Raw genomic sequence first — 8,142 nt, forward strand, 5'->3', positions numbered from 1 at the left:
TCTCATTCTAAGTAAATATTCACTTTGATTCCTAATGTTACATCTCTAATTCTGTGTCCTTTTCCTTGAAGAGGCCCCAACAATGTGTGAGCTTCAGGCTCCGCAAACCTAACGCCCCACTCCCTCACTTCCCCCACCCTCCACCATCCCAGTCCCCCCAACCCTCCCCATTTTTTTTTTTTCGGGGGTGGGGAGCAGTGATGGTGTGATGTAGGTGGGCGCAGGTTTCCATCAGGAAGCCGTAAAGGAGACCTGAACAGGAAAAGAAGTTGCCCGGGAGCAGTGGCTGCGAGGCTCCGCGGACCGAGCGACAGGTGAGAAGGCGTGTCCCTGCCCTGGCGAGTGTGCCCGACGGCCGGTCCACTCAGAAGTCCCTGCGGCAAGTTCATAACCGTCCCCCCGGCGGGGCCGAGGCTCCAAGCGCTCAGGCTGGTTGGGTTCCTCTCCTTGCAGCGATTCCAGAATTTCAGAAGCAAGGCTTGGACCTCGGGATTTGCAGAAAACCTTCACCAACAGGCAACTGAGCCTTCAAGTGTTTCCAACCATCTCTCAATTTTTTTTTTTTTTTGGTGGCTTTCCTGGTCGAAAATGTGCTTTGGAATTAAAAAAAAAAATCCACCTCAACTGAGACAATGTAATCAAGATTAACCACCTGATCGGTTGCTTTTTTTTAAAAAACGCTGTCGCTCATTCCCATGTGCGGGCGTGTGCGCGCCGGGCGCCCCAGCTCATTCCAGAGCGCGCTCACCGGCGGTCCTCGCCCCAGTCACCCTAACGGTCCCCAACGGCCCCCCGAGCCGCCCCACTCACTGGACACTCCCGGTCCAGCCACCCCTCCGCTCACTTCGCGGGTCATCGCGGCCAGCACCCAACGAACCCCTTTCACATCACCCCCGGGTGGTCTGAGTCCCCGCGCGGCCTGCTCCTGGCTCTTCCTGACCCTGCGGATTTCAGGGTGCCGGCGTGGGTGCCCCACTTCTGTCCTCCGCTCCTCCGACCTCTTGCCGAGGAGTCATCTCCATTCTGCCCGTGGAGAAACCGAAGGCTCTGAAAGGCGGACCCCGAAGACCCCTGAGAGTGGTGACCAAAAGCATGTACTGTGAGTGACTGACCGTGGGAGGCTTAACACTTGATTTCCTACCACAGAGGCAGCCTCAGAAAACCCGCCTCGGAACTTTTCCCCCTACAGGACCCTCAGTCCTTCCAGACGGCCCTATGCCGACCCATTTAGCAAGCGCTCTGGGCACACAGCTCACCCCAAACCAATGGAATGAAAAAATTTTGTTTAGAAGTGAGGCCTGCGGAAACCTTAGCTGTCTTACACACTTCAAATGCATCATTATCTCTGAGAGTTTTCTCTTTGGCTCCTCTTCTGCCTCTAGAACTGGTTGCAGCTGCAATCTTCTTGTCACATCCTGGTCTGCAAACTGAGACCTATCAGGGGCCCTTACGCTGTATGTGATGCAACTTCTTAGGTTGCACTGAAGCTAGAATCCTCACAGCCACCATGAAAGCTGCTGCTTTCCAGACACCAAGCTGACAATATGCAGGAACAGACTTTTTGTTTCTGAGCCTAGTAAGGAGGGCTGCTCTGACTCCAGCTCTTTTTGGAATATTAGGTGTGCAGGATGCAAGATTCTATTTCAGCTCTGTCTGGGGGTAAAAGGGCAAGGTGTGTGTGCACCAGCAAGAAAAGCCCATATAGACTTTATTACTAAAGGGAAAAGGAAAAAAAAAAAAAGAGGAAAATACATTTTCTGAAAGCTAAGGTTCAGAGAAGAGCAGACCACTGCAAAAACTGAGGCCTGGATCAGAAAGTTTTCTGCTCTTATTAGTGGACTGAGTAGTTCAGACTTCTTCCAGGTGAAGATAACTGAAAAAGCTGGATAAACTATTTTTCAAGCATCTTAAAAATTCAAATGGCCAGTAAAGAATGGCTGGGCCAAAGTTTGGGAAAGGAATCTACGGATCTGAGCCCAGAACTTAAAGTTGCTTCTGTCTGGGAACATTTGCTGATCCTGCATGTTGCTGAGCTCCCAGACTGCATTTTTGACAGACTTTAAAGGCTTACAGAACTAGAAATAGAGTCCCAAGCCCCCAAAATATCAAGTGTTGAGCTTGTTTAAGGTGACTCTAGGCTGCAGCGTCAAGAAGAATCCTGGGAAGAAACTCACATAATCCTAGGCTTTGAATTATTTCTACAAATATGTCTTCAAATGTATCTAGTGCACTGGCAAAAATAACCAGGCACCAGAGGGACAAGAAACCCCACCAGTAAGGAAAACAGGGACGACAGAATTAGACTCACAGGGATTTCAGTCACTGCCATTATTGGCAGAGACCAACAGCTTTGTATGTGCTGTGTTCAAGGAGATACAAGCCAGACTTGAAAGATCTGGCAGAGAACCAGGAGTTTTAATAAGTGTCATAGCAGATGTTAAAAAGAAGTTATGAAGTCATGGAGACTCAAGTGTTGTACTTTTGTTGGTCTATCTGTTAGGGGAAGCACACTGATTGAAACCGCCCACCCTGGCCAGGCACCATAGTAACCATTTGCGTGAGTTGTTTTATGGCAGGAGATCCTGATAAGGAACACGGAACTAATAAGCCACCACCAGCCGGAAGAGTTCGGGAAAGGTTGAGAGGAGACACTACCTGTCCGTCCACTTCCCAGAATCCCTCTTGCTAGCATCCATCTTGGCTGAGCGATGCGTGCGCCACCAGGAAAGACTCTGAATTAGAATGATTGGCCAAAGACCACCTGGAAACTAATCCCATCACCATAAAACCCAAGACTGCAAGCGGCAGAGCAGTTCTCCTGGGTGCCCTTCCCAATAAAATCTCTTGCTTTGTCAGCACGTGTCTCCTCGGACAATTCTTTTCCGAGTGATAGACAAGAGCCCAACTTCGGGCCCTGGAAGGGGTCCCCCTTCCTGCAACATATCTGTGACGACCACACAGATTTGGAGACAGTAGTTCCTGTTTCCAGTTCAGCTTTTGATATCACAGAATGACATAAACAAAAAATAAAGCATGTAATTTGAAATATATAATTTTTAAGGGTTGTACATTCATCCTGTTCAAAAAGTAGCATATAAGAAATGCGTACAAGATTTGCAACCATCCACCCCATTCATCTTATCTGCCACTACCCACCCCCACCCCTGCCCCACAGGTAAACACTTTTGCTAGTTTCTTGTGTGTCCTTTTGATAGGGATAGAATAGGATAGTTATACACATAGTTGTAGAAGTCCCGAAGGGGCCTATAGATAGAGAAGGAAACCTAGGAAACTTTGGGAGGCCTTTGTAAATCAATGATGGCTCAGAAAAGCTATTGGTATTAATTGCTTAATTACAGTATTGCTTAATTACAAAACCATAAACAAAACCAGAAGATATGCCCCGCCACTAGATGGAAGACCCCCACCCTTCTACTAATATGATAATCCTAGTTTGACCTCAGAGAGTCAGACAGTTTCCTACTTAATATGAAGGAGGAGTTAGTGAAGGAGGAGTTAATGATGTATACCTTAACGACGTCTGCATTATGTCTACCTGAAGAAAATGGTCTTTTCCCCTCTCCCTTTTTCCACTATAAATTGTAGCCCACTCAATTCAGGGCAGAGCTACCTCGCCTGCCCGCTCTCATCTCTTATAAGCATCCTATATTACTAAATCTAATTCTTGCCTATCACCTTGCCTCTCACTGAATTCCTTCTGCTCTGAGACACAAAGAACCTGAACCTCATAAGTTCGGACATTGGGTGAGTGATTCTAATTAAAAGATTGTGGGTTCAAGTCCCAAGCAGGGTTTTGGCCAGGTTTGAGTCCCAGCACATGGGTTCAAGTCCCAATCTGGGGTAAACAGTTTCAATGTTTATGTAGGTAGAAGTAAATACAAGAGTATTTATACTATATATATGTTTGTACTTTTCCCTCTTTTAAAGCAAAATTTTGCCTGCCAAATAATGTTCTTTTTCACTTAACAGTATAGCCTAGCTATCTTTGTCTTTGTCAGTATGTACAGCCCTTATAAATTGGCTCAGTTTATTTTATTTTATTTTATTTGGGTGGAGGGGGGGAGAAAAAAAATCTGTTTTTCAGATAAATAAACCAGTCATTTATTCCCCTCTTTTTCTTGTTTAGAAATTCTCATGATCCCTCAGACAGTTCCCTCTGGAACGAACTTTCCTCTTCTCCCCCAGCCAGCCCCAGTGGGTTCACCTTTACAGGCTCTGGGACTAGGACAGGAATAAATTGGCTCAGTTTAATATGGTATCAAAATTATCTTGCACCAGGTTAAGTGCTGAGATGATCAAGATGGAAAAACATAGCCATGAGTAAGGACTTTTAGTTCCCACTGTCTTAAGGGGAAATTTTTTTCTACCATGTGGATTTGGGAAGGGTTTTCTAGAGTTTGTCCTGAGTGTTCATCCAGCTGCTTCCCCATCCTTGTGATTTGGACTCACTGGAGCAGCCGGCCAGCATTAGATTTGTTGTGGGCTGGAGATGCTGGAGATGAGCCCGGGGGTTTCTGGCAGCCTGGGCGCCGCAGCTCTACTGTGCCAGGTCTGGGCCAGAGCACCTTGCTGTCTCGTGGGAGAGAGGAGTTTTAGCCTTCCCTCTGCAGACTTAGCAGAATCTCTGAGTCAACTGAGTAATCTGACTCAGATCAACTTTAAGGTGCTCTCAGGTCCCCGTGGAGCTAATGAATGGGATGGGGGGCAATGGGTGGGTCAGACAGGTGGAAATGTATTCTTGTTTGGAACAAAAGCTGTTCATTTTAAAAGCCTCAAGTTATTCAACATCTAAAAAAAGGCATTGCAAAATGTAATTTTTTTTAACACTCTTAGGTTAAAAAAAAGTTACTAAGGACATTTTACCTGAATTAAAATAGCAGATTGGAACAAATGTCCTTTAAACGAAAATAGTTTCTTTTGGGGAGAGAATTTGAGAGCCTTGGCACTTTCCTCTCTTTACCTGACTCCAGGGTCAGGGCCCTCCGATCAAAGGTGCATTCTTTATCTTCTGGAGAGTCACAAGTTCAAGTAAAGGGGGAGCCCCTCACTGTGGCCCACCCTCACCCCCTGACTACCTTATATAGGAGCTGACTGAGCTTATATAGGCGTGCTTTCTGTTCCACCCACCTCTTCTTCCTCCTCCCCACCCTTGGGCTTAATTGGAAAGATTTGGGAAGATGGAAAAAAGATTATTCCAGCAGATGAGGAAAGAACACATGTAAGTACTGCCAGCCAGAAATCAGGCATCTCAGTTAAACTTGAATTTCAGATAATTTCATAATGTCTTAAGAAAGAAAGAATGTGAAGTTGCTCAGTTGTGTCCAACTCTTTGTGACCCCTTGGACTCCAGCCTACCAGGCTCCTCCGTCCATGGGATTCTCCAGGCAAGAATACTGGAATGGGTTGCCACTGTAGTATTCATTGTTTATCTGAAATTGCCGATTTAACTGGCTGGCCTGTACTTTTCATTTGCTCAATCTGGCAACCCTACTGGCACATATGGGTCACAGAGTATCAGCCTGACTGGAAAAGACAGTTTATCTTGAGGAGGAACTAAAGATAAGCTTAAATGGAAGGGAGGAGGCCTTTAAATATCAACAGTTTAGACTTCGTCCTGTAGAAAACAGGACTGACTGAAGATGGCTTTATAAAAATATTGTGGGTTTTCCCCCTACCTTGTAGAAATACATTAATTGTAATATATTTAGCAAGTACAGAAAAATAAAAAAGAAAATAAGTAGCCATAATTCCACCAACCAGAATAACAACTGTTGACATTTTGCTGTTAACTGCCTTCAAATTGTTGCCTGATTATCACTACATCAGTTAGGCCCATTTTGCACTTCCAGGGTGGTGCAGTGGTAAAGAATCCACTTGCCAATGGAGAAGATGCAAAGGACAGAAGAGTTGAATCCCTGGGTGGGGAAGATCCTCTGGAGGAGGAAATGGCAACCTGCTCCAGGGGTTTGCAAAGAGTTGGACACCACTGAGGATGCAGGTAGGCCCATTTTGACCACCTATTGAAAACCCCCCTTCCTGCCTTTTCTCCATAATATGTATTGCCTCTTAATGAATAATTCATTTGGTTAGCTAATTTGCTGGGCTCTTCTCAGTGAGTGGGACTTCTGTCTGCCTTGTCACCGTCACTAGTCTTAGAACTGTGCCTGGCACATACAGAAATACTCAGTATCTGTAGGACAAATTTTTGGACATGGAATTGCTGAGACAAAAGATCTTGTGTGCATTTTTAAAGAATTTTAGCTAGTATATATTGCCAACATGCAGTTCAGAGAGGTTGAACCAGCTCATGTCCCACCTAGAGCTTGGAATGGAAGAAGAACAGCCACGAGTGCTGCTGTATCCCACGGGAGGCGGGAGGGGTAGGGAGACCCCTTGTACAGAGTTGGCAACTCAGAGCTAGGGGTGAGGTGTAAGGTGGGCTTTACAGCGACATGGGCATTAATCTGTGTATCAGTGTATTCGTTTGCTAGGGCTGCCATAACAAAATACCACCATTTGGGTGGCTTCAAGCATAAGAAATTCATTTTCTCACAGTTCTGGAGGCTAGCAGTCCACCATCTAGGCTACTTTATTTTGAGGCCTCTTTCCTTGGCTTGCCACTGGCCAGCTTCCAGCCGTGTCCTTACCCAGCCTTTCCTCTGCGTGAGAGCATCTCTGAGATCTCTGTATGGCCTAATCTCTATTCACAAGGACACCAGTCAGCTTAGGCCCTTCTTAATAGTCTTATTTTAACTTGGTCGCTCTTTAAAGGTCCTATCTCAAAATGATAGTCACCTCCTGCGGTACTAAGGGGTGGGGCTTCAACATACAAATTTGGGTGGACATAATTTGGCTCATTACAATTTGCTTGGAAGACAGGAGGGGTGGACATTCACTTCAATTCTCCTAACATTCAGAAGGCAGCTTTCCTGTCCTCCCAAGGCTCCTTGGACCAACGTCAGATCCTCACCCCCATCTACTGTGATTGGATTTCGAAGCTGTTCACCATCCTAGCGTCGTCCTGAGAGAAAGTCCAGTCTGTGGTGTCTTTATTAAGATCCAGTCTGTGGTGTCTCAGAGTGAGGAATTACCAAGAACTCTGTGCTAGGCTCTGAGCACAGTACTTCTGTGGTACAAAATGTTACAAAGTCTGCTGTCTTCTGCTAGGGGTATGTTTAGATCCTCAGCTGCAACCTTATTTTTGCTTCTTCTTGCCTGTTTTCTTTGATGTCATTTATTGCCCAGGTAGCCTCATTATTGAGGGTATGAGTTGAAGGTAGGCAGTCTGTATTAGAATTCTCCAGAGAAACAGAACCAAGTGATGTGTAGAGAGACAGAGATTTAAGAAATTGACTCGGGAGTGGCCTAGTGGTCCAGTGGTTGGGACTTGGTGCTTTCACTGTCGTGGCCTGGGTTCAATCCCTGGTTGGGGAGCTAAGTTCCCTTGAGAAATTGGCTCACGTGACTGTGGGTGCTGGCAAGTTCAAATTCTACAGGGCAGTCCAGGCAAGTTGGAGACCCAGGAAAGAGTTGATGTTGCAGCTAGAGGTAATCTTGAGTCAGAATTCTCTCCTTCTCAAGGGAAATTTTCCTCTTTTAAGGCCTTAAACTCATTGAGGAGGCCCACCAACACTAGAGAAGATAATTTTCTTTACTCAAAAAGTCTACTTAAATGTAAATGTTAAATGTTAATCCCATCTGAAAAATACCTTCATAGCAGCATCTAGACTGGTGTTGCCAAATGTCTGGGTACCGTAGCCTAGCCATATTGACACATAATATTAGCCATCCTACAGGTCAATCCAATACTTTACAATCTCTTTAGGTAAATGAGTCAAGTGAAGACCAGGTCTTTTTTATTTCTTCGCTTGTCCTTGCTCGTACTTCATCTGGAGTCGAGTTGTTTAGGAAGACTGCAGTTTCTCCTGAAAGAGGGAGACAGATAAGCCTGCCATGGGATTTTTCTATTTTCCGTTAGCATAGCAACCCTTTAAATATCTCTGCATTTATACTATATCTTTTAATATTTATTTATTTATTTGGCTGTACTGGGTCTTAGTTGTGGCATGTGGGATCTAATTACCTGACCAGGGATCAGGGTACCTGGGCACCCCCTCCATT

The 8,142-nt window shown here is 45.5% G+C and overlaps 1 non-coding gene across 1 annotated transcript; it reads right to left on the reverse strand.

The window, feature by feature from the left end:
- Positions 1–4,158: 4,158 nt before the first annotated feature.
- LOC136152015 (small nucleolar RNA SNORD22) lies at positions 4,159–4,279 on the reverse strand. Its single transcript, XR_010660173.1, has one exon. It is a non-coding gene; the product is annotated as a small nucleolar RNA SNORD22 (small nucleolar RNA).
- Positions 4,280–8,142: the final 3,863 nt, after the last annotated feature.

Source organism: Muntiacus reevesi, chromosome 20 (assembly GCF_963930625.1).
Source record: "Muntiacus reevesi chromosome 20, mMunRee1.1, whole genome shotgun sequence".
In the NCBI taxonomy this organism is placed as follows: domain Eukaryota; kingdom Metazoa; phylum Chordata; class Mammalia; order Artiodactyla; family Cervidae; genus Muntiacus; species Muntiacus reevesi.